This window comes from Dryas octopetala, chromosome 5 (genome assembly GCF_963921425.1).
Source record: "Dryas octopetala chromosome 5, drDryOcto1.1, whole genome shotgun sequence".
NCBI lineage: Eukaryota > Viridiplantae > Streptophyta > Magnoliopsida > Rosales > Rosaceae > Dryas > Dryas octopetala.
The window spans coordinates 3,828,355-3,850,212 of NC_141370.1; the positions used below are offsets into that span (position 1 = coordinate 3,828,355).

General features: G+C 37.2%; 1 pseudogene across 1 annotated transcript; it reads left to right on the forward strand.

Annotated features, from left to right (window-relative positions):
- The first annotated feature begins 12,103 nt into the window (after window positions 1-12,103).
- LOC147283624 (DNA topoisomerase 3-alpha-like) lies at window positions 12,104-21,224 on the forward strand (annotated as a pseudogene). Its single transcript, XR_015122506.1, has 18 exons — window positions 12,104-12,583; window positions 13,018-13,196; window positions 13,295-13,367; window positions 13,627-13,749; window positions 13,893-14,014; window positions 14,092-14,164; window positions 14,335-14,451; window positions 15,347-15,430; window positions 16,381-16,560; window positions 16,695-16,822; window positions 17,792-17,866; window positions 19,681-19,770; window positions 19,949-19,978; window positions 20,283-20,341; window positions 20,429-20,546; window positions 20,681-20,769; window positions 20,997-21,040; window positions 21,157-21,224. The product of XR_015122506.1 is annotated as a DNA topoisomerase 3-alpha-like (transcript).
- Window positions 21,225-21,858: the final 634 nt, after the last annotated feature.

Sequence of the window (21,858 nt, forward strand, 5' to 3'; positions counted from 1 at the left end):
GAAAAAGCAGATGGTGAAAAATTGAAATGAAAGAGAAGTTCAGGTATTATCTGTCATTTGAAAAATCAAGAAAAACTTTACCTGATCTAGATCTTCTTTAAACTGTTTTGTCACCTTTTTTCCCACTCATTGTGTGTTCCAGGATATTCTTACGAAGGCGACGATTGGACATGGTAAAGAGAGAGGTGGTTTGTACTACTTGGAGGAGTCAGCATCCACTTCTACTGCGACTGGTTGTGTCTATCAAGTAGGCCATGATCAGAATTTAGCTCGCAGCGAGATTTTGTTATGTCATCGGCGATTGGGGCATCCTTCCTTTAATTATTTACAACGTTTATTTCCTACTTTTTTTTCCAACATTGATGTTTCGGATTTACAGTGTGAACCTTACATCCTTGCAAAGAACCATCGTGTGCCTTTTGCTTGAAGTTTTAATAAAAGTGATGGTCCTTTCTCTATTGTTCATACTGATGTTTGGGGCCCATTTTCTACTCCTACTCCTTCTGGTGCTCGATGGTTTATTTCTTTTATTGATGATTGCACACGAGTCTTTTGGGTTTTTCTCATGAAAAATAAGAGTGAAGTTAGTTTCATTTTGCCTATGTTTTATCAAATGGTTTGCACTCAATTTCAGTCTCACATTAAGATATTTTTGTCTGATAATGGCCGTGAGTATCTGAATCATGCTTTGACTGATTTTTTTCCAGAAACATGGCATCTAACACCAAACTACCTGCGCCTATTCTCCCCAACAGAATGGCATAGCAGAGTGTAAGAACCACCACCTTCTTGAGGTGACTCAGTCTTTATGTTTTACTATGCATGTCCCTAAACAATTTTGGGGGGATGCGGTTCTTACTATTGCTTTTCTTATTAACTGTATGCCCTCTCGTGTTCTACATTTCCAAACCTCTCTATATGTCTTATCTACCTTCCACCCTCTCCCTTCCTTACTTAATCTTCCTACTATTTGGGTGTGTCAGTTATGTCCATGTTCATGCTCTACACCGTGATAAGCTTGATCCCCGAACTTTAAAATATGTCTTCCTTGGTTAATCTTTTTCCCAAAAAGGGTACCGTTGTTTTCATCCTCCCTCTTGCAAATTTTTTATGTCTATGGATGTTCACTTTTGTGAACGAGAGGCTTATTTCTCAAGGGAAACCTCTCTTCCTTCTCTTTAAGGAGACATTGTCTGTGCAGAGAACAAGGAGTTGTGTTCTGAGGGAGTGAGGGAGTTGCCGGCTGAGGAAAGGGGGGGTTGTCTGTGGGGGTTACCTCAGATGGTTGTAAAAAAATTGAAAGAGTTAAAAGACATATGAGCGAAGGGAGAAGGTGGTTTCAGCTATTCTTACAGATAGTACATATCCCTCTCTTGAAACCATTGTTCAACCGACTGTTATTCCTGAGAATCATTCTAAGGTAACAAATTCTTCTACTCCTCCTAGTTGTTACCTACTAGTACTTGTGAGCATAACCCATCTGTTTCAGATCACCTTATTTTGGTTCCACCTAATGAGGAACAAGATCATCGTTACCCTTCACGTGAGTGTCATCCTCCTGATAGGTATGGGTTCTCGTCTGACAATCATGTTGCATATCCTTTATCTAATTATGTATCTTCTCATCATCTTTCTGAGTCATATGTAGCTTTTACCAACCAGTTGTCATCTGTGTCAATTCCTAACCATGTTCATGAAGCTCTCAGTAATCCAAAGTGGAAACATGCTATGGTTGAAGAGATGAAAGCTCTTTAGAAAAACTCTACATGGGCTATGGTGGAACTACCTAGGGGCAAGAAGACTGTGGGGTGTAAGTGGGTATTTACTGTTAAGTATAAAGTGGATGGATCCATAGAAAGATATAAGGCTCGGCTTGTAGCTAAAGGGTACACACAAACTTATGGCATTGACTATCAGAAAACCTGTACTCTGATAGCCAAGATGAATACAGTTCGAGTTCTCTTATCCTTAGCTGCAAACTTGGATTGGCCACTACATTAGTTCGATGTGAAAAATGTTTTTCTAAATGGTGATTTAGAGGAGGAAGTATACATGGATCCTCCTCCTAGTTTTCCTACAAATGTTGGGAAAGTATGCAAACTAAAGAAGGCTTTGTATGGCCTGAAACAGTCATCGAGAGCATGGTTTGGCCGATTCTATCTCTCTATGAAAAACTATGGTTTCAAACAATGTCAGCCTGATGATACTCTCTTCCTTAAGCGTGATGGAGGTAAAATTACAGTGTTGATTGTTTATATGGATGATATGGTTGTTACAGGTAATAATGAAAGAGAGATTAAGAAGCTTCAAAATTACCTTGCCAAAGAATTTGAGATGAAGGATCTGGGATCTCTAAAATATTTTTTGGGAATCGAGGTTGCTCGGTCTAAACATGGCATCTTCTTGTCTCAACGAAAATATGTTCTAGATCTGTTAACCGAGACAGGTATGCTGGCCTGTGAACCGATGGAGGTGAATCATGGGATGACTATCTATCCTAACCAGGTCCCAACTAACAAAGAAAGATATCAGAAATTAGTTGGAAGATTAATCTATTTGTCTCACACACGACAAGATTTGACTTATGCTGTGGGAGTGATGAGTCAGTTTATGCATTCACCAAGTGAAACACATGGACGCGGTTTACCGGATCCTTAGGTACTTAAAGTCTGCTCTTGGCAAAGGCATAATGTTTGCAAAACATGGTCATCTGGATGTGGAAGGAAATACATATTCTAATTATGCAAGTTCAAAAATTGACAGGAAATCCACTTCAGGATATGTTACATTTGTTGGGGAAATCTTATCGATTGGAGAAGTAAGAAACAAGCTGTTATGGCGAGATCAAGTGCTGAGGCTGAGTATAGGGCACTTAGTCTGGCTATTTGTGAGTTACTTTGGTTGAGAATATTAATAAAAGAACTGGTTGTTACACCTAAGAAGGCATTGCCAGTGTATTGTGACAATAAAGCAGCCATAGAGATTGCAAATAATCCAGTTCAACATGATCGTACAAAACATATTGAAGTGGATAGAAATTTTATCAAGGACTATTTAGACAAAGGTGTTATTTGGGTGCCTTATGTGAAGAGTGAATATCAACTAGCTGATGTGCTCACTAAGGCGGTATCTAGTCGATTGTTCTACAACTCGCTTAACAAGTTGGGCATGTGTGATATCTATACACCAACTTGAGGGTGAGTGTTAGCGTGTAATTAGTTTTTTAATTAGCTATAAATTAGCTGTGTAATAGTTGACTAGTTTATTCTTTCTTTTCTTGCTTTCCTAGCCCAATTAGGAACTCTTGTAAATATGTATAAATACCTCTATGTGAGAAGAATAGAATTAATTCAATTCTACCAAAAACCAATTCTGCAGTGTGGTCCTCAATGTTTGTTTTTTCCATAGTTTTGTAATATCTGACCCGGCCATCTTCTGTGTAGTCTCATGTGTAATCTTAACATGTGTAGTCTTCAGTGTAGTCTCATGTGTAGTCTTAACATGTTTTCTTTCCTTAACATGTGTAGTCTCATCTTCAGTGTTCCCATTCAAACACCACACTTCTCTTGTTTTGTATTATTATATTTATTTTTCTGTTTTCAATTTAGGAGATTAGAAATTAATTATTGATGGGTGATGAACTACTTATAAGATATTTGACTATGTAAGAATTTTATATTTTTTTATTTGAGTGTTGAATTTATTCATCAAATGTTTAAGTATGCCAATTAGCAGTTTTGAGTGTTGAATTTATTTATCAAGGTCTCTAGTCCACAACATAGGATTTAGTTACTTATTCATTGTTGTTTACATTTTCTTTATGTGGACCCAGAAGGACTTTAATATTTCACCATCAAATATAACTCATCATTTCATCACTTGGTTCTTTTGATGGCCAGTGGACAATACAACCATTGCCTCCTTCAAAATGATTCGAGATTAGAACCATATAATTAAAGTCTAACACTAAATTCAAAAAAGTTTGATATCCCCCAAATCATGCAATTGTTCTTGCATTAATTTTCAATCGAAAAGGTTCTTAATTATAAGCCAATTAAAGAAGATATTTCATTTTAAAACTACACGTTGCATTTCAAATGCAATGATTTTCCTCAAGCTTAACCAATGATTTTATCAAACTTTGCTCGATGGGCCTTGAAGCTACCAAACCCCTGTACAATCAAACTCATGTACTAGTTTACATTAGGTTGCAACTTCAATCAAGTTAAATCTTTATTTTGGGATGGTTCTGTTTTCAATTTAGGAGATTAGAAATTCATTATTGATGGGTGATGAACAGCTTATAAGATATTTGACTATGTTTGCAGGTAATCCTAATGGGCAGACATTAGAAATCCACTATGGTGGTGAGGTTATTGGTGATGGATATAAGGGGGGTTTTGTTTGCTGGCTAGACTACTTTTCAGCATACCTCTTTTCCTTATTGGACCTTATGAAGGTTGGTGAAGAGGGAAAAGATCGAGCCCAATAAATGGAAAGTGTACTACAAGGATCCATATATTAATGGGCCATCTGAATTTCTGTATATTGGGTCTGACAGTCAAGTGTTTACGATGATTGCAAGGGTATCAACATCCAGGGTGGTTGTTGTCTATTACGAAAGGCTAATTACATCAAGGAATGATATTGATGCTAACCAGTCTACTACTGTGTGGCCCAGCCTGCATAGTGCAGAGTACGAGTTAGGTATAAATGATGTTGATACACTTAACCTTTTAACACAAACTTCTGTTAATGAATAAGGTAATTGTGCATTGAGTGGCAAAAGGGATGGGCCAGAGCATGAGGAACATAATGAACAAGGTATTGGTTCAGTGAATGAAATAAATAGGGTAGAGCATGAGCATCAACATGATATGGATGTTGATGATGGTGATGAAGACGGTGAGTTTGTAGATAGTGACTATGAGTTCTCAAGGGGATGAGAATGATGATGATGTATTTGACGAGGAGATCGATTGACCCAATGACAAAGCTTGTGGATGATTGAATGCTAAACTTGCAACACAGTGGAGTAGATCACACTTTGGAACTGTGACAAGGTGTGATTTATTGTTAAATAATCTATGTGAAAGTTTTAACAGTGCTATAATTGATACAAGGGACAAGCCAATACTAGATTTGCTTGAGGGAATTAGACATTATCTCATGCTTAGGATGGCGAATAGGCGAGCATCTTTTAGAAGTTGGAAGATTGATGTTTGTCCAAGAATCTTGAAAATCATGGTGAAGAGAAAAGCTAACAGTCGAATGCAGAGTGTTCAAATTGCATGAGATAAGCAATTTGAGGTTGAAGCACTTGGTGGGATAAGGATGTGTGTTGATCTTTTAGGCAAGAGACTTGCAGCTGTATGAGGTGGGATCTTAGTGGGATTCCTTGCTGCCATGCAATTGCTTGCATTTGGGACCGAGAGGAAAACCCTATTGATTATGTCCATGTGAGACCCCATATTTTTTAAAGATTTATTTTGATCATTTTAGGAATTTATTTGAGAAATAAAAAGGTTTTGATTTAACTTTAATTTTTGTTTTAAATTGGGCTTGACCCAAAGTTAACTTTTTAAGTTAGTGGGCTTTCGTCTTTGACTTGGGCATGTTGGATAGGTCTCGAATCCACGAGTTCGTAGACACGAAGCACGCATAAAACGGAGTTACGGTTTGGGTTTTGTAAACGTTCAAAATGAGGGGCATTTTTGTAATTTCGCGTAGAAGGGATTTTAAAACCCAAAATCAGTTTTAAATTTCATTTTCAGCTCTCTCTCTCTCTCTCTCTCTCTCTCTCTCTCTCTCTCCCCGTGATTCTTTCTCTCGCGCTGCACAGTGCAGCCGCCGCCATCACCGATGCGTGAGGGCGCATCCGGCGACGGCTGTCGGAGGTCGAAGCCCAGACGAGATCATCTCCCTCTCCTCTTTCTCCCAGTGGCCGCCATCAACCCAGAAAACCCCAGACCCGAGACACCCAGCCCCAAATCCAATCGAAACCCCCCTCTGGCGATCTGCATTTTTCGGCCAAATCGTGACGCACGACCACCTGGGTTCTCTTCCCCAGGTCACAGCGAGTCTTCCTGTGCCTTTCCTTCACGCCGGTGACGCTCCACGACGACGATTTGACGCCACCAAGCTGCGGCTTCTCCGACAATTTTCTGGCTTTTTCGGCGATAATTAGCCGTCGACCCAGGTATAAAAGTTGATCCTCTCGACATCTTCTTCGTACATGTGTAATTCGTTTAGGTTGATTTTGAGTTTGGTAATCGTGCAGGTTGACCACCTCGGACACTGTGGGTCTCGTCGCGTTTGGTCACGCCGACGACTTGAATTGTTGGTTTTTGGCCTTTGTCCAGTCACCCAAAGCTTGTGGTGAGTTTTGTGGCATTTTTGTGTGTTGTTTGGGGCTGGGCAGTCACCGTGTGTGGTGGCGGCCGCCCGTTTCGGTCGTTTAGCGGCCATTTGTGTTTCTAGTTTGTACTTGTATTGGTTGTCTGGCCTTAACAGGTACACGGGCTTAGGAAATCTTATTAAAAGTCGTCTGTTTCGGTCATGCTGCAGGATTTGTTATCCGAGCGTGTTGCCGTTCAAGGACATTTCGGTCATTTCACGTGGTTGTACTGTGAGTGAAATTAGTTAGTTTAACAGTTTGCTTGATTTCTTGTGTGCATTGTTTGCTAGGACTTGGTAAAGTCTAGGCTTGAATCTTGAGGATGAAAATGATGGTGTTTATGCATTGAGGTTATTAATTAGGATGTGAATGAATGGTGTTGAGGCTAATAGTTGATGTTTAGGCAATTGATTTGCCAGAATGGTTATTATTATTATTATTGGTGGGATTTGATGTGAATACGAGGAATTATGATTATCTTGATGTTTGAATTATTGGTGAATGAAATATTGTGATTGAGTAATTATGGATATTATTGTGGATTATTATTGAGTATGGAAATTGAAGAAATTATTGAGGTTAGTTGTTTAAATCTTTTCACTCATATGAGCTCTAGTGAGCTTACCGGGTTGTTTGTTTGAATGACCTGGTGTATCATGGATATGGTGAAGTGTGGTTATTTGTGTTTTGCAGGTTAAGCAGGCCGAGGAGGCAGTGAGGAAAAGACGAGGCAGTGAGACCCACTTTGTTTTGTTTAAACATTTTTATACAGAGGTTTTTACATAAATATTTTTGGGCTCACACTCTGATGTATTAAATGTATTTATTTATTTTGTTAAATGCGCGCATGACTCATCATTTGAAAAAGGGGTTTAAATGACAAGGTTTTAGTGTGTTTATGGGCCCGAGATTCGAAGCGTTACAGTCCATGAGTGTTATAATAAAAAGTCTACCTAGATGCCTATGATCCTGTGATAAGACCCATGCCTAGTATGGATCTTTGGGCAATCACTGACAAGGACAATCTTTGGGCTTCTCCGGTGGTTTTTCGGCCGATTTGACGGTTATTTCTGTCGAGTGAGGTATCAATCTTCATCTTCTCATCATGCTCTTCATTTCTGTATAGTTGGATTGAACCAATTCATGTAGGAAATCAAAACCATGTTCAATCTTCATCCTCTTCATCCTTTGCCATTGACTTGGGTTATTTTGTGTTTTCTAGGCAGAGGAAGACACTGAGAGGAGAGAAGATGAGCTGGGTCATCTGGGCAACTTGAAAACAGAGAGAGAAAGATGAAAGAGAGAGAAGAACAGGGAAGGTGGTCTCGGGTTGATGGCTTGGTGCTGCGTAGGGAAGAACCGAGAGATAAGTGATGAGCTACAGAGTCAGGATCGAGAGACAAAAGGGCAGAGATCGAAGGGGAGGTGGGTTTTTCTAATTAAAATTCTTTTGTTTTATTATTAATTTTTTTAAATATCTTTTAAATTTGAAAAATAAAAAAAATTAAACAATTAAAAGTGACATGTGTTGAAATGTGATTAGGCCAGGTGGGAGGCCAAGCTCATATGATAGTCACGAGCTGGGTAGTGATGCCACATCAGCATTTTCCGTCACTCAAGTAGACAATCTTGACGGAATGGGTCCAATTGTGATATTAACTAAAAAACGGTCCTTAAAAAATGTAAATCGAAAGTACGCTGACCAAAACGCGACATGACTATAGTACAGGGATAAAAAACGTCTTTCTGCCATATATGTTTTTACAGTATGAGTAAAATTGCTTCCTAATTTGTCTTTTTGCCTTAATTTGAGTACATTCTTGCCTAATTATATCATATACATACTAAATTCTTGGTCCTATAATGGTTCTGCTCTTTTAGGGTGTTTCTGCCATTTTGTCCATATGTTTTCTCTTATAGGTCCTTAAATTTTTGTAATATAAGTATCTAACAAATTTAAATAATTTATTATACCTATTCTAGCTAAATATTTAAAGAAATATGTCGTATAATCACCTATATATTGAAAATCACAAATTTGTAATTGTTCTAAGTTTCTAATTGTTTGGTATGTACTGAACCGCACTTGCCTTGGGCTTGCTAGAACCTATATTAGAAAAAGAAATTAAGGAATACAGTTTATTGAGGAACTGCTGCCTCTAAACAACTCAAGAAGTTGAACAATAAGTTTGATAAGTCGTACCTTTATTCATAACTTCAACACCTTATATAGGTGTGCTACAACTTACAACTGATCCCATAAAAACAGGAGCCGCAACAAAAAGAATTAGAAAGGATAAACAACCACTAAGTCTATTCCTCCTACTAGATTGCAACAAACAGAATTTAAAAGGGAACTTCCCTATTTATTAGCAACTAAGCAGCTGACTAATTCAGCCCAACAACTTGGCATGTAACATTGCTCTAATCTGTTCTTGTTCGTTTTTAGTGTCTAACCTATTTTGATATAAAAATTATGCTTTTATTAAAGATATATAAAATTTGTTATATTAAAAGCTAGTAATGCTTTACCATATTTTTTCTTGAGTAATTCTTTTCCAATTTTGAATAAAATCATAAACCATTCCATCTAATGTATGCTCAAAACAATCTAACATTTTTTTTTTTGTGAACTAAAATCTAACATGATAGATGCATGTACACATCATTTTTCCCATAATTCCATAGCTTTTTCCTATTTCTGGGGATCTATATTATCTAAGTTTAATATCTTACCTCCATCTAAATTTATGTCTCTAATTCTTGGTAGATGTGATATTCTATTTTTATTTGCTCTTGTTTGTTCATTTGTTCTGACTGCTTCATTTGGTGCTTCTCTATATATTTCTTGTGTACTAGATATTCCTATTTGCTCTGACCTAGAAGAGTATTCTACATTCATTACTTCAAATCCGTGTGTTTCATTAGTTACATTAGAATTTTCTCTGGTTTGCTCTGCTGGGTTACATTCTATTTTTTGTTCTAATAATTTATTATATTCATTAGATCCTATAATATGTTATAATCCTAAATCTAGAATTAATGCTACTAGTTCATCATCGTTTTTCTTATGTAATCCTAAATCATATATTTTATATTTTTCTAAGTACTCATCTTCTTCTAAATTATCTATATCATCTATTAACTTATTCATTATAAAATCTAAAGGATCAAGTTCATGAGCCACACCATTTTACATACCATTTTTACACTCCTTCGACATAGCGACAACACGGTGCCAACATGATGTTGCAGTCGACATTTGCTGCAGCCAGTTGGAAATCAACATTTGCTGAAATTTTGTGCACCAACATTGTGTCGTCGCTATGTTTATATTTTTACTTCCAAACATTTATACTAAATCTTGAAATTCTACATTAAATTTATAATTCATTCTATTAAATATTTTTCCTATATACATTAAACTAATGCTTAAGTTTTTATAAACACCTCTCATATTATACTTTTTTGTTCTTATGCTTATTTTAATATGTTGAGTAAATTCATTAATTTTCATGGGGAAATTAGGTATACATCCTACAACTGCTAAATTTTTATTTAGGTCTACTTCAGCTGTTGCTATTGCAGTTTGCTCATGATTTTCTCATCTATCATCATATATATAAACTAATGCTTTAGTTCCAACATATGCTTTAGCTAATTATGTTATTCCTACAAGTATTGTGCCTACGTGCATGTATTAATCTATATTGCTGTTTTCTAAGTTCTTACTATGCTTCTATTACTTTCTAATATGCCTGTTTGATATACTTTTATGCTTTTGGGTATGCTTAAAATATTTCCTAAGAAATTCCTGTGCTTCTATTTCTGAGCAGTAGATGTCTTCTGCTCTAACCACTTCTTTGTCTTTTCCTCTGAATAATTTCATTTACTATTATCAAAAGGGTTTATTTTCTTTTGCTTTGTTATTTTTTTTTCTAAAGTTAAGCCTTCTAACTTATGTACTAATTCTGGGGGTAGTGCAGCTCTGTGATTTAAGGTTTTATGTATATCTGCTATTTGTTATTCAATATTTTCTAATTTTTCTGATATATTTACTAAAAGTTGAATTATAAAATTATTTTGCCCAACATGTATATTATACTACTGACTGAGTAGTATGTTATTCCTACTGGTTCTTTATCAATTTCACTGATTTTTTGTATTGCTTCAATATATGCTCTATTAGTTTTAGTTTTTTTACATTAATTCAATAACCTATCTATTTTATTGTGTAATTTTTCTACTTGTTATGTTAAATCTTTTTGTACTAACTGTATCTGTTGTACTTCTTTTTAACTTGGTCTATTAGTGTTTATAATGATAAACAAGGCTTTGATACCAATTTTTGTAGCCGACCATGTCTTTGGAAATGTTGCATTTGAACAATGTGTGGAGTATGGTACAACAAGTATGAAACATTGTACAGAACACCTTAGACTATAAATGGCGGCAAGGACTCAGGGACTTGCAGACTCAGGACCTTTCTTACAGTACCAAAGTTAACATAACATAGAGACAATTGGCCATAAAAAGAAATACAAGGACAATGTTTATCAAAATAATAAAATGCTAAGATAGTATTTTCCTGTTTTAGAGTTGAAGTTGGACTAAGAGAAACAGATAAAGAGAAGTTGATGAAGCTTACTGAATATTATTGCTAAGTTGTTTGAGTACACTGCTAAGTTTTTACAATGGAAATAGAGTAGTAAGTTCAGATGTATTCTTCTCTAGACGTGCTTGCTTACATACAGAGCTTGTCTATTTATAGACACTATCTTGCTGAATCATAAATGAGAATATTACTAGAGGGCAAAACCTATACTATTTGGAAAAAGGTGGTGGCAGTTTCCATGTGAAACATTGTCTTCGTATAATAACTTAATAAGTTCTTGAAAGAAAGTGTTAGGAAGATGTCCAAAAGTGTTGTTATCACTTCTTGCTTACTGTATTGCTTTTACTTTGCTGGAAAGAGGCATATGGTTAATTTGAGTATTTTGAAGGGCCATATGGGAATTTAAATTTTTTTGAGTATTTTTGGGGCTTTAGACCAAGTATGGCTCATTTGTATGGCTTTGGACTAATTTTCTTACCTTTCACATCCCACCACCACATTTCACAATAAACTCTTTCCAAAAACATAAACCGATAAACCAAAATTCCACTCACCAAAAACCTAAACTAACATGAGAAAAGAAAACCCAAAAAGAATCTCATGGCAGGAAAATAATTGAACCAGCTCTTAGGCTTAGTTTGAGATTGCTGTGAGAAAAAACAGCTGTGAAGTAAAACAGCTGTGAAGTAAAGTCAGTTGTGAAGTAAAGGAGTTGAGTGTTTGGTAAATTATATTTTCAAAAGTGTTGTGAGTACAAAAAATAGTATGAAGGTGTTTGGTAAATTGTAATGTCAAACTACTGTGGCTATTTATAATTACTAAAATGAGGATATTATGGGTAAAATAAAATTTTCATTGTTGCTATGATTCACTGCAGCTTTCAAAAGCACCTACAAACTTGCTTTCTATTTTTGCTATGGGGAGTTGAGAATTGTGGGCAAAGCACTTTTTCATTTTTTTACCAAACACCAAAACTGCTGTGGGTGATTGAGAATTGTCATCCACAGCTGCTTTTGGGTCTTCCACAACAATCCCAAACAGGGCCTTATAAAACGAGTCTCATGAGTCATGCCCATTGTCATTTTTTTTTTTTGTCCAATTTTCAACCGTTAGATCTTATTATAATGAGGTGACAGCCTTATATTAAAACCCAAGCAGATCACAACAACAAGACAACATACGTCCAATTCGGTGAATCAAACAAACAAGGGCCTCAAAATTACTCCAAACAAAAAACCCCTTTTTCAGGAGGGCGGGAAAATCTTCAATCTCTCTCTCTCTCCTCGCTTTTAGCGATGAGGGTGCTGAACGTGGCGGAGAAGCCGTCGGTGGCGAAGTCAGTGGCGAGCATTCTGTCTCGGAACCAAGGGCTGCGAACGAGGGAAGGCCGATCCCGCTACAACAAAATCTTCGAGTTCAACTACTCCATCAATGGCCTCCCCTGCCACATGCTCGTCACCTCCGTCACCGGCCACCTCATGGAGCTCGAATTTGAAGACCGCTTCCGCAAATGGCATTCCTGCGACCCCGCCCAGCTCTTCGACGTTCCTCTCCGCAAGTTCGTCCCCGAGGTCCACACACACTCTCTCTCGACTCTCTCTCTCTCTATATATGTATGGCTATTGATCGTCTTCTTACTTGTGGTTTTGACAAGTCCAGCATTTGTTAATTGAAAGCAATTTCGTGGTGGTGATGGTTGTTTAGGGATTATTTGATGATAAAATCATTTCCAGTTTGTTATGATTATTGAAAAGTTGATGTTTGGTCAACAAATTCATCATTTCTGGCCTGAATCAGAGATTTAATAGACGGTGTAGAGTGATTATGACTGTTAGTGGTTTAACCACTCTCGATGTACTGGTAACATTGCCTTTATGAAATTTTTATTTGCTGAAATGCACATTGGAGCATGTTAACCCGCAATTGAATGTGCAACAATCTTTGCCTCTTGTTTTTTTCTTTGGGCATATTACATTGATTGAAATTATTACTTCAAAAAATGTAGGACAAGTTGGATATCAAGAGGACATTAGAGGAGGAAGCTAGGAGGTGCCAGTGGCTTGTATTGTGGCTTGACTGTGATAGAGAAGGAGAGAACATTGCATTTGAAGTCATAGAAGTCTGCACAGCCGTAAATCGTCATCTTACCATAAGGAGGGCTCGTTTTTCAGCATTGATTGACAGGTTCTATACCCTTATGCTTTTGTCCTTTCTTCTAATTCCAAATTTCCAATTCTCTTGGGTTTCAGTTTTCATAGTATTTCACTTTAATGTCACTTCAGGGATATCCATTATGCAGTGCAGAATCTTCACAACCCAAACAAATGCTTCGCCGATTCAGTGGATGCTAGGCAAGTTAGTACCTTTGATCACCAGACTCTTTTGATGTCGATAGGGTCACTTCAAAGTTAGTTTACACAGTCACAACTGAAAAATATGTTGTTAGTGTTTTGTGCTATAGTTAGTTTACCTTTTCACCCACTCTTGGTTGTTAACTCAAGGAACCACTGTTACTCATATCCTCATACTAACATTGTTCTTCTATCATGCTATGGTCGTGTTCTTCTTCTATGTCAAACACAAATTATCTTCTATGTTTTTTTTTTTTGGGCAGGAAATAGATCTTCGAATTGGTGCTTCGTTTACCAGGTTTCAGACTATGCATCTGAGAGATGCATTTGTTATTGATTCTGCTACGGATGACAGAAATCTTGTTCTAAGTTATGGTCCTTGTCAGGTGTGTGAGTACAACCACAGATTACACTGATTTAGACGTTAAAAGTATTCAATTCTTATGCATTTATCATTTAGCTCCCTTTTCAACAGCTCTCCCTACACTTGTTTTTGCAATTGTGAAAAGCTTTACCTTTTTCAATACAGTTCCCTACACTTGGCTTTGTTGTGGAACGATATAGGGAGATACAATCACACGAGCTGGAGGAATTTTGGACCATTAACTGTTCACACAGATCAGATGAAGGCATTGCTACATTCAATTGGATGTAAAGTGTGAAGACTTGATGCTCTTCTTTTGAGCTTCGGCACCCATTTAAAATTTTATGATATTTTAATTTTGCAGGCGTGGACATTTTTTTGATTACGCTTGTGCTGTTATACTTTATGAGATGTGTGTTGAGGAACCTACTGCTAGTGTGAGTCATGCAGGTTTTTTGCTATTGTTTTTTATATGAAAAGAAAGATACTTTTATCAACACAAATCAAATAGTACAAAAACAGTGGATAGGACATCTTTTTTTTTGGACTGAGTGGATTGGACATCACCTATTGCACTCTTGGCTTTAACATTTTCAATTTCATACAGGTCATAAAAGTTAGACAGCAGGAAAAGCTGAAGTATCCACCATATCCTTTGAATACCATTGAGCTTGAAAAGCGTGCCTCAAGATACTTTCGGATGGGTTCTGAACATACAATGAAGGTGAGCACTTGGGCCACAATATTTGTGTCTTTCTATTGTATGTGCGTTTATGTGTTTACAACTTTAAATTGGTAGGTTCAATGCCATACATTTTGTAATTCTCCCAAATAATTGACTTTCCTTGCAAACCCTTTGAAGCTGCAAGGGAAAGAAAAGAATAGAATTCTGCATAGCATTGAACTTAAGTTATAGGGCACAAGCATTCATGGTTTTCAATTAAACTGTGGTTTGTGGTTCAGTTGTATAGGGTTAAGTATGGATAAATTTACCTTACCTTTAGTGTATGTGCATGCCTCTCTCTGTGTCTTTATGCTTTTATATTATCAATGTTGTGGATAATGGTACCCATCGTCAGCCCTCCCCCATCTGTATCCCTAATATAAGCACTTGGGTTTGAGAGTGAAGCATTGTTCTGCACTTTCTGAAGCTTTACCTTCTAGTTGATCCAGTCATTTAGTCAATCCAATTCCTTCCCGCTCATAGTGCCTCTGAGTTTAAAGTTTTCAATGGTTGTCTCTTAATTTATTATTTTTATACGAATTTCTTAATTATTGATTCAAGCCACTTCTTATGCTTTGGGGTTGATGAGATTGACTGGTTACAGGGTGTGTGCGCAAGTGTTTTGGATCTGTCATATGTCCTTATAATTTATTTCCTCCTCTTTTTTTTCCCTGCTAACTTCCACATAGAAGAAAAAGAAAAAAAAGAAAAAAAATGGGTATCTCTTTGCTTGTACACATGATGCTGCCCCTTATACTGTACAATATAAGGGGCAGCATCCATTTTCTTAAGTTCTCATTGAATTTTTCAATATTTTTGATAACTGACATGTTTTTATGGGCTGGTTTTCAATTACTTCATCATCTTTAGACTCACTCACTCTTACTGATTGTAGGTGGCAGAAGAACTTTACCAAGCTGGTTTCATCAGTTATCCTCGCACGGAGACTGATGGCTTCTCTGAAAGGACTGATTTGCATGTTAGTACCTCTGTCTTCTAATGAGAATCACAAAATCTGTTACTGGTTGTGGCAGTAATATCTATGTATATTGAGATTGTGTGAAATTTAGTAGTTGAATATATAATGGATTAAAGAATTAGAAAAAAGTAATGAACTGAGTTTAAGGGGATGCAATGTGAGAGAAATGAAGAAAAAGAATTTGAATAAAAGTGGTTATAGAATGAAATAGAATACATAATGAAAACTATTTCATATAGGTAGATACAAGAATGAAACATGTGTCTGCATATTTGTGCACACGCATATGGAATCTGTTTATGACACAAGATGTAAAGTTTTCAAAAAGTGAGTGATGAATATCGTAATGTGTGCTTATGCACTAATGTGTGAGGATGGTGTAGGGTTAAGTTCATAGCATGGTTGACTTTATTTCATATTTTGAGCTTCCATATTGGGTTTGTTTTTGTTAGAGGGTTTATTTTGGGGTTTCCTTATTCAAATTGTACAGCCTCAACCATATTGTCATTGGGTTTGATAGTGTTGAGCATTGAGAATTTACAAACAATTAAAGTTCAAATTTTAGCTTTTCTCCAAGGACTTTTCTAGTCTCTTTAATTGAGCCTTTCAATTTTTTCTCCCTGGCATCAGTGAGCTTAAAACTCTGACAAGATGGGAAACTGAACAGTAAATTACCAAAAGGAGCAGTACAATTATTCTTGAAATGTCATTTCAACTCATTGAACATGAAATCATTTTCTTCTGAGGCCTTTAGAGTTCCCCTTTATTCACTAATGTTTTTCACACATCACCATGGATTTTCATTTTTATTGTGTTTGCACTCTTCAGGGTTATAGCCTATTGAATGGGATACAGTTCTCATCTCTATCTTGGTGTTGTGACTATTGTTTTGGTAATATTTCATCATCTTGTTCTGAATAACTGATCAGTTGGATCTAAATTTGGTATAGGCGATTGTGCAAGAACAACAAGAGCATCCTGAATGGGGATCATATGCACAACGATTATTGGACCCTGCATCTGGGCTTTGGAGAAATCCTGGTAGTGGCGGACATGATGACAAGGCCCATCCACCTATTCACCCAACGAAATTTTCTTCAGGAGAACCGAGATGGACTGAAGATCACCGCGTAAGTAGTCTAAGCTTTTGTTGGTGTTATTTTGATCACTGCATCTTCTCCAACTGTACTTTCATTTGGTCTGAGTTAAGAGCCATTTTTTTTTCTTTTCTTTTCTTGAATGTTTAGTTCATTTTTGTTTTCAGAGACTGTATGGGCTGGTTGTTCGCCATTTCCTTGCATGTGTCTCACAGCAGCTGTAGGGGCTGAAACTACTGTTGAAATTGACATTGCTGGTGAATTGTTCTCTGCATCAGGGAGAGTTATTCTGGCGGTGAGTTTTCCATTACATTCTTAGATTTTTTTCACTGTTTGGAGTAAAATTTCATCCGAGTCCAATAAATCCTGTCAAATTTGAGGGCAGGAATGCTGAGCCAACATCTCAATCCTTTCGTCTGGCATTTTGTGCTCAAACCCATAGGTACAAGAATAAAGTACATCTCAAAAATCCAGCATTACATCTTGCCAAACTTAAGGGAAGTGATGCTAAGACCTTGTCTAGATCATATCCTCTGGCTTTTCATGACCAAATCTGTATGCCCTAGGATCAAAAGAGTCTTGAAGAGCTGACATTGCACTATTTTCCTGGTTACTCGATTGTTCCAAAAATCAGTAATAGACTGTTTATAGGAACGACTATTACTAATAGTAAATTGGACCAGCTTTTCTCCCTTCATGACAAAAGGAATATAGTATCATCTGTGAGTTGCAAATGAGTGATCTCCAACATGTCCCTTCCTACTTCCAGCCTTTTATACGCTATAATTCCTTAGCCTTTTTCTAATTGTCTGCTCAGCACATCAACTGCCAATGTCACAATCCTCCTGAAGCTCCAAACTTTCCTCTTGGTCCCCCACTGATATAGGCCTTTTTAATGTAACGGAGGAATTGGACTTGATTAATGAATTAAACTTAGATTTCCCCTCATTTCTTTTCACTGTTTCTCCTATTCTCCCTTTCATTGTTATTTCTCTCTTCTATTTTCTTCCTAGTAGATCTCTCTTTGGTGTTACGTCATCTCTAGACTGAGAAGTTAAATAAAAGCATCCTTGGGCCTTGCCATCTTATCTTTCCTGCTTTGTGTTTGAAATGCTTTAATTGTGTTCATACAACTTGCATACAGTGTTCTGACTTTTGTGACATAAGGGTTTGGCACTACATAATCTATTGTCTTTATATGCTTGCTAAATAAGTTGAGTGTTTTCGATGTTATATTTGACTCAATTGCTTCTTGTTTTATCAGAAAAATTACTTAGATGTTTATGGCTTTGAATCATGGGGAGGTTCAGTGCTACCAACATATGTCGTTGGACAACAGGTTTGCTACTGTCAAACCAAGCTATGCATATAAATTTCCAATTGGAGTTCAATTATTGTTTTAAATCATTTCTGCATTTCTGATTAGCTCTGTCAATTTCCTTCCAATCAGCTAGATGAATTCATAATCCAGCATATATATATATTTTTTTTTTTTTGGGGGATAAAAACCAAGAAAAAAGAAGTACAAAACAAGATGGGCGATGAGTCCAATAGGATCAAACACCTAATAAAACCAAAATCCCACAAAACCCAACTAGAAAGCAAAGCAAACAGTTCAGGGTCAAACAGTTCCACTTAATCTAAAATGGCAGACCAGTCCAAATGGATCATACTAAGTGGAACTTCCTTGAAATGTTGGGGCAGATGCTCATAGGGAAGGTAGAAATCTGATCCCCTTTCACAGCAAAGCCAACTCTTCCTCTATCCTCAATGGTTCTTCTGTTCCTTTCCCACCAAACCACCCATATAACTGCCAGAACAGCAGAGTTCAATAGGGTGGAAACTCTCCACCGTTTAGCAGAGAGTTACAAATTCTTGGGACCACCCACTCCAAACCAAAAGCCATAAGCAACCTACTCCGGATTATTGTTGAAGACTAGCAATGTAAAAAGATATGGTTGGAAGATTCATCTGCAGTTTTGTACAGTACACACCAATGAGGAGATAATGAAGAGGGCCTTCTCTTCTGAAGCATGCCACAAGTAATTATATTACTATGAACCACCAACCAAGAAAGAAATTGAACTTGGTTGGTAACCCAACTTTCCAATATGAGGTCTCCATTAACAATCATGATTATTGATATGGTTTGAAAAATTTGATCTTGTTTCTAGGATCCTTTATTTTGTTAAGAATTTCTTCCTTGAAGCACTTATCATGGAGAAGGGGGGAGGGGGGAGAGTGCTGCTAAAACGACAATTATATTAAGCATGCTGCATGATGGTGCAATGTGTGTACAAAAATTTGTGATTGGAATTCTGATCCACATTTTTTTTTTTTGAGAAGAAACGAGAACTTTTATTAAAAATAAAAAGTTAAAAAACACAGAGTGGATCAGGAATCCACAAACTTATAAAGAAAAAAAAAAAAAAAGTGATCTCAGATAGGAAAAACCCCAAGACATCGCCCCACAACTAGTCTCACTGCACAACAGCTAACACGTTCAGCATAATAGAAGATATAGAGTGTGCCCAAAAATCCGCCGTAACTGATGCCCATAAAGCAGCCCAGAATTTCGCTCGCTCCCAAAGAACTTCCACTTCAACCCCCTTATGATCATCAAAAATTCTTCTATTGTGCTCCATCCATAAAACCCAAAAAAAGCCAGCACCAAGGATCTCCATAGGGTTTTTGCTTTTTTCCCCTTCCCTAAGGCCTGAAAGCAGGTACTCAAAAGCTCAGAACAATTTTGTGGTATTACCCATGAAGCGCCAACCTCCCTAAACAACTTCCACCACAATTGTAAAGAGTAAGAGCAATGAAGGAAAACATGGTCCACACTCTCCTCCCCCGCTTTACATACTTATCTTAATACTTTGAAACACACAGAAGAAAAACCAAAGGATAGAAGCCCTTGGGAGCCCAAGTGGTGAGGGTGGGTGGGGTAAGGGTTAGGATTAGGCTAGGTCCAGGGTTCGTCAATATTACAGTACAATTTTCAATGATTACACCCAACACCCATATTTTCATAGATTACAGTACAATTTTCAATGTTCTGAAACATTATGGTTAACCTTATGCTTTACGTCATAGACTGCATTGTAAAACCAGAGGATCTGATATACATGACAACTTTAATTATTTATGTTGCAGTTTGTTCCAACAACGTTGACTCTAGATTCAGGAGTTACTAGGCCTCCACCACCGTTGAGTGAAGCTGATTTGCTGAGTTGTATGGACAAGGTGATAAAATTATATATTTTGATCCGTCTTATGATTTTGTTGCTGACTCTATCACTTAATCTATTTTTAAGTTTTCATAGGCAGTTACACTAGTACTTCTTCGTGTGTGCATGTATATATTTCGTATATGCTTGCATTAAATCTTAATATATTTATAACTTTTTTCTTGATTTTACAGGAGGGCATTGGTACAGATGCAACAATGCATGTAAGGGAACAACAGTGTGGAAAATAAATGGTGAAGTTACCATGTGTTGGAAAAATCTACGGGTTATATGCAATTGTTTTGAATTTGAGCTGAGTTATTTAGTACGCTCACGAAAGACTGGATTACTAGCAATGAAAATCATAGCCTTACTATCAAAATACGTCTTCATGGTGGCACCACATCAACTCCCATGTTTTGAGGAAGAGAGGGAACCCATAACACTTTGGTGACTGCATGTGCCAAAGCCCTATATTCAGTTTAAGTACTTGAAAGTGCAACCACACTTCGCTTTTTACTGTCTCAGGATTGGGCTCAGTTCTTGAGGTCTGGTGTTCGGGCTCAGGTTTTGAGTTCGAAGTCTCGGTATTGAGGTCCAGGTCCAATGTCTAGGGCTCGAGGTTTAGGTTCAAGGTCTGGGCCTGGGTTCAGGTTTTGGGATTCAAAATATAGGGTGCAGGGTCACAGTCCACCTAAGGTTGGGATCCATGACCCGAGCTTGGAGTGGGATGCCTCATCTCGGGGTTTGAGATCCAGGATTTGGGGGTTGGGTCTAGCACATGGAATACAAGTATGAGGTTCGGGGTTTGGGCCTCGAGTCTGACATACGGGGCTTGTAGTTGAGGTCTTGTGTCTGGGATTTGGTGCTCGGAGTCTTGTTTCAAGTCATGGGTTTTTGACTGAAGGTCCTTGTCCGTGATATAGAGTCCATGGTTCGGGTCTCTGGACTTGGAATGTGGGATACAGAGTCCTTATCGAAAATCTGGGGCTTGGGGTCTATGTCCGGGTTTGAGGTAAGGTACCTAGAGGTTGATGTTCTATCTATCTGTCCTATTTACAATTTAAGACTCCATTCTCATGTGCTTACCTCTCAGTATACCCTTTCTAGGTACAGCCACCTGATAACTATTTATTTCTGTTCAAATAAGAAAAACAAAACTCTATGAGACTACATTTTTCATTTTCCATGACATCACTTTGGTTATAATAATTGTAACACCTGTTTGCTACACCTTTGCAGTGTAGGAATGTTGTCTGGCTCCCTGGATCGTATCAGAAGCAGTTGTAACAACTAATGTTTGCAACTCATGCACTCCAGGTTTCATTATCTCTATTATTTTACTGCTTTTAAGTTACCCAAATGACTTATGCAAATGCTATTCAAAATGTTCTTTGTGCAGATGCAATTAGATACTATCCACTAGATGTTAACTTGTTAGAGTCTCAAGTTATTTCATCTCTACCCTGAATTAGAGTGTCTATAAGTTGGTACACGTTCTTTGTGAAAATGAACCCATTCCTATTATTCTTCTAACAAGGTAATTACTTTAAGGAGCACTTCGTATGCATGTTGTGTTTTGTTGGAATCTGGTCCTTGGCTGCGGGTGGGGTTGGTGGGGTTGTGAAACAGAAAATCCAACTGGCATTCAAAATGTGCATCAACAGCCTCTGAGAAATCTGGCCCAAATCCTTCACCAACTTTTCAAATCCCTGTTTCTGTCAAGGATTTTCTGTTTCACAGCCATTGTACTTTGCAAAACCAGCAGAGTTGCATTGTGAAAGTCAACTGCTTAAATCTTTAGCTTACTCAAAATATTTTCCCAAATAACCATTATTTTGTGTCTGTCAAATCCTCTAGTGCACCTAATTGGTCATTATTGTTGCATGCCCCTAGTAAGATTGAGTATTATGTCACATAAATTACATGCAAATAAGGCAGCTAATTGTTGGCACAGTTTAAAACTTGATAATGTACTTCCACTTTGTTGGACCTACTTTGGGTATACATCATTTATCCAATGGTATTTAAAAAACGCATCGAGTAGTGTTGCACAACTGTATTTCGATCCACCGACACCCACACAGTACACATACACAAATGC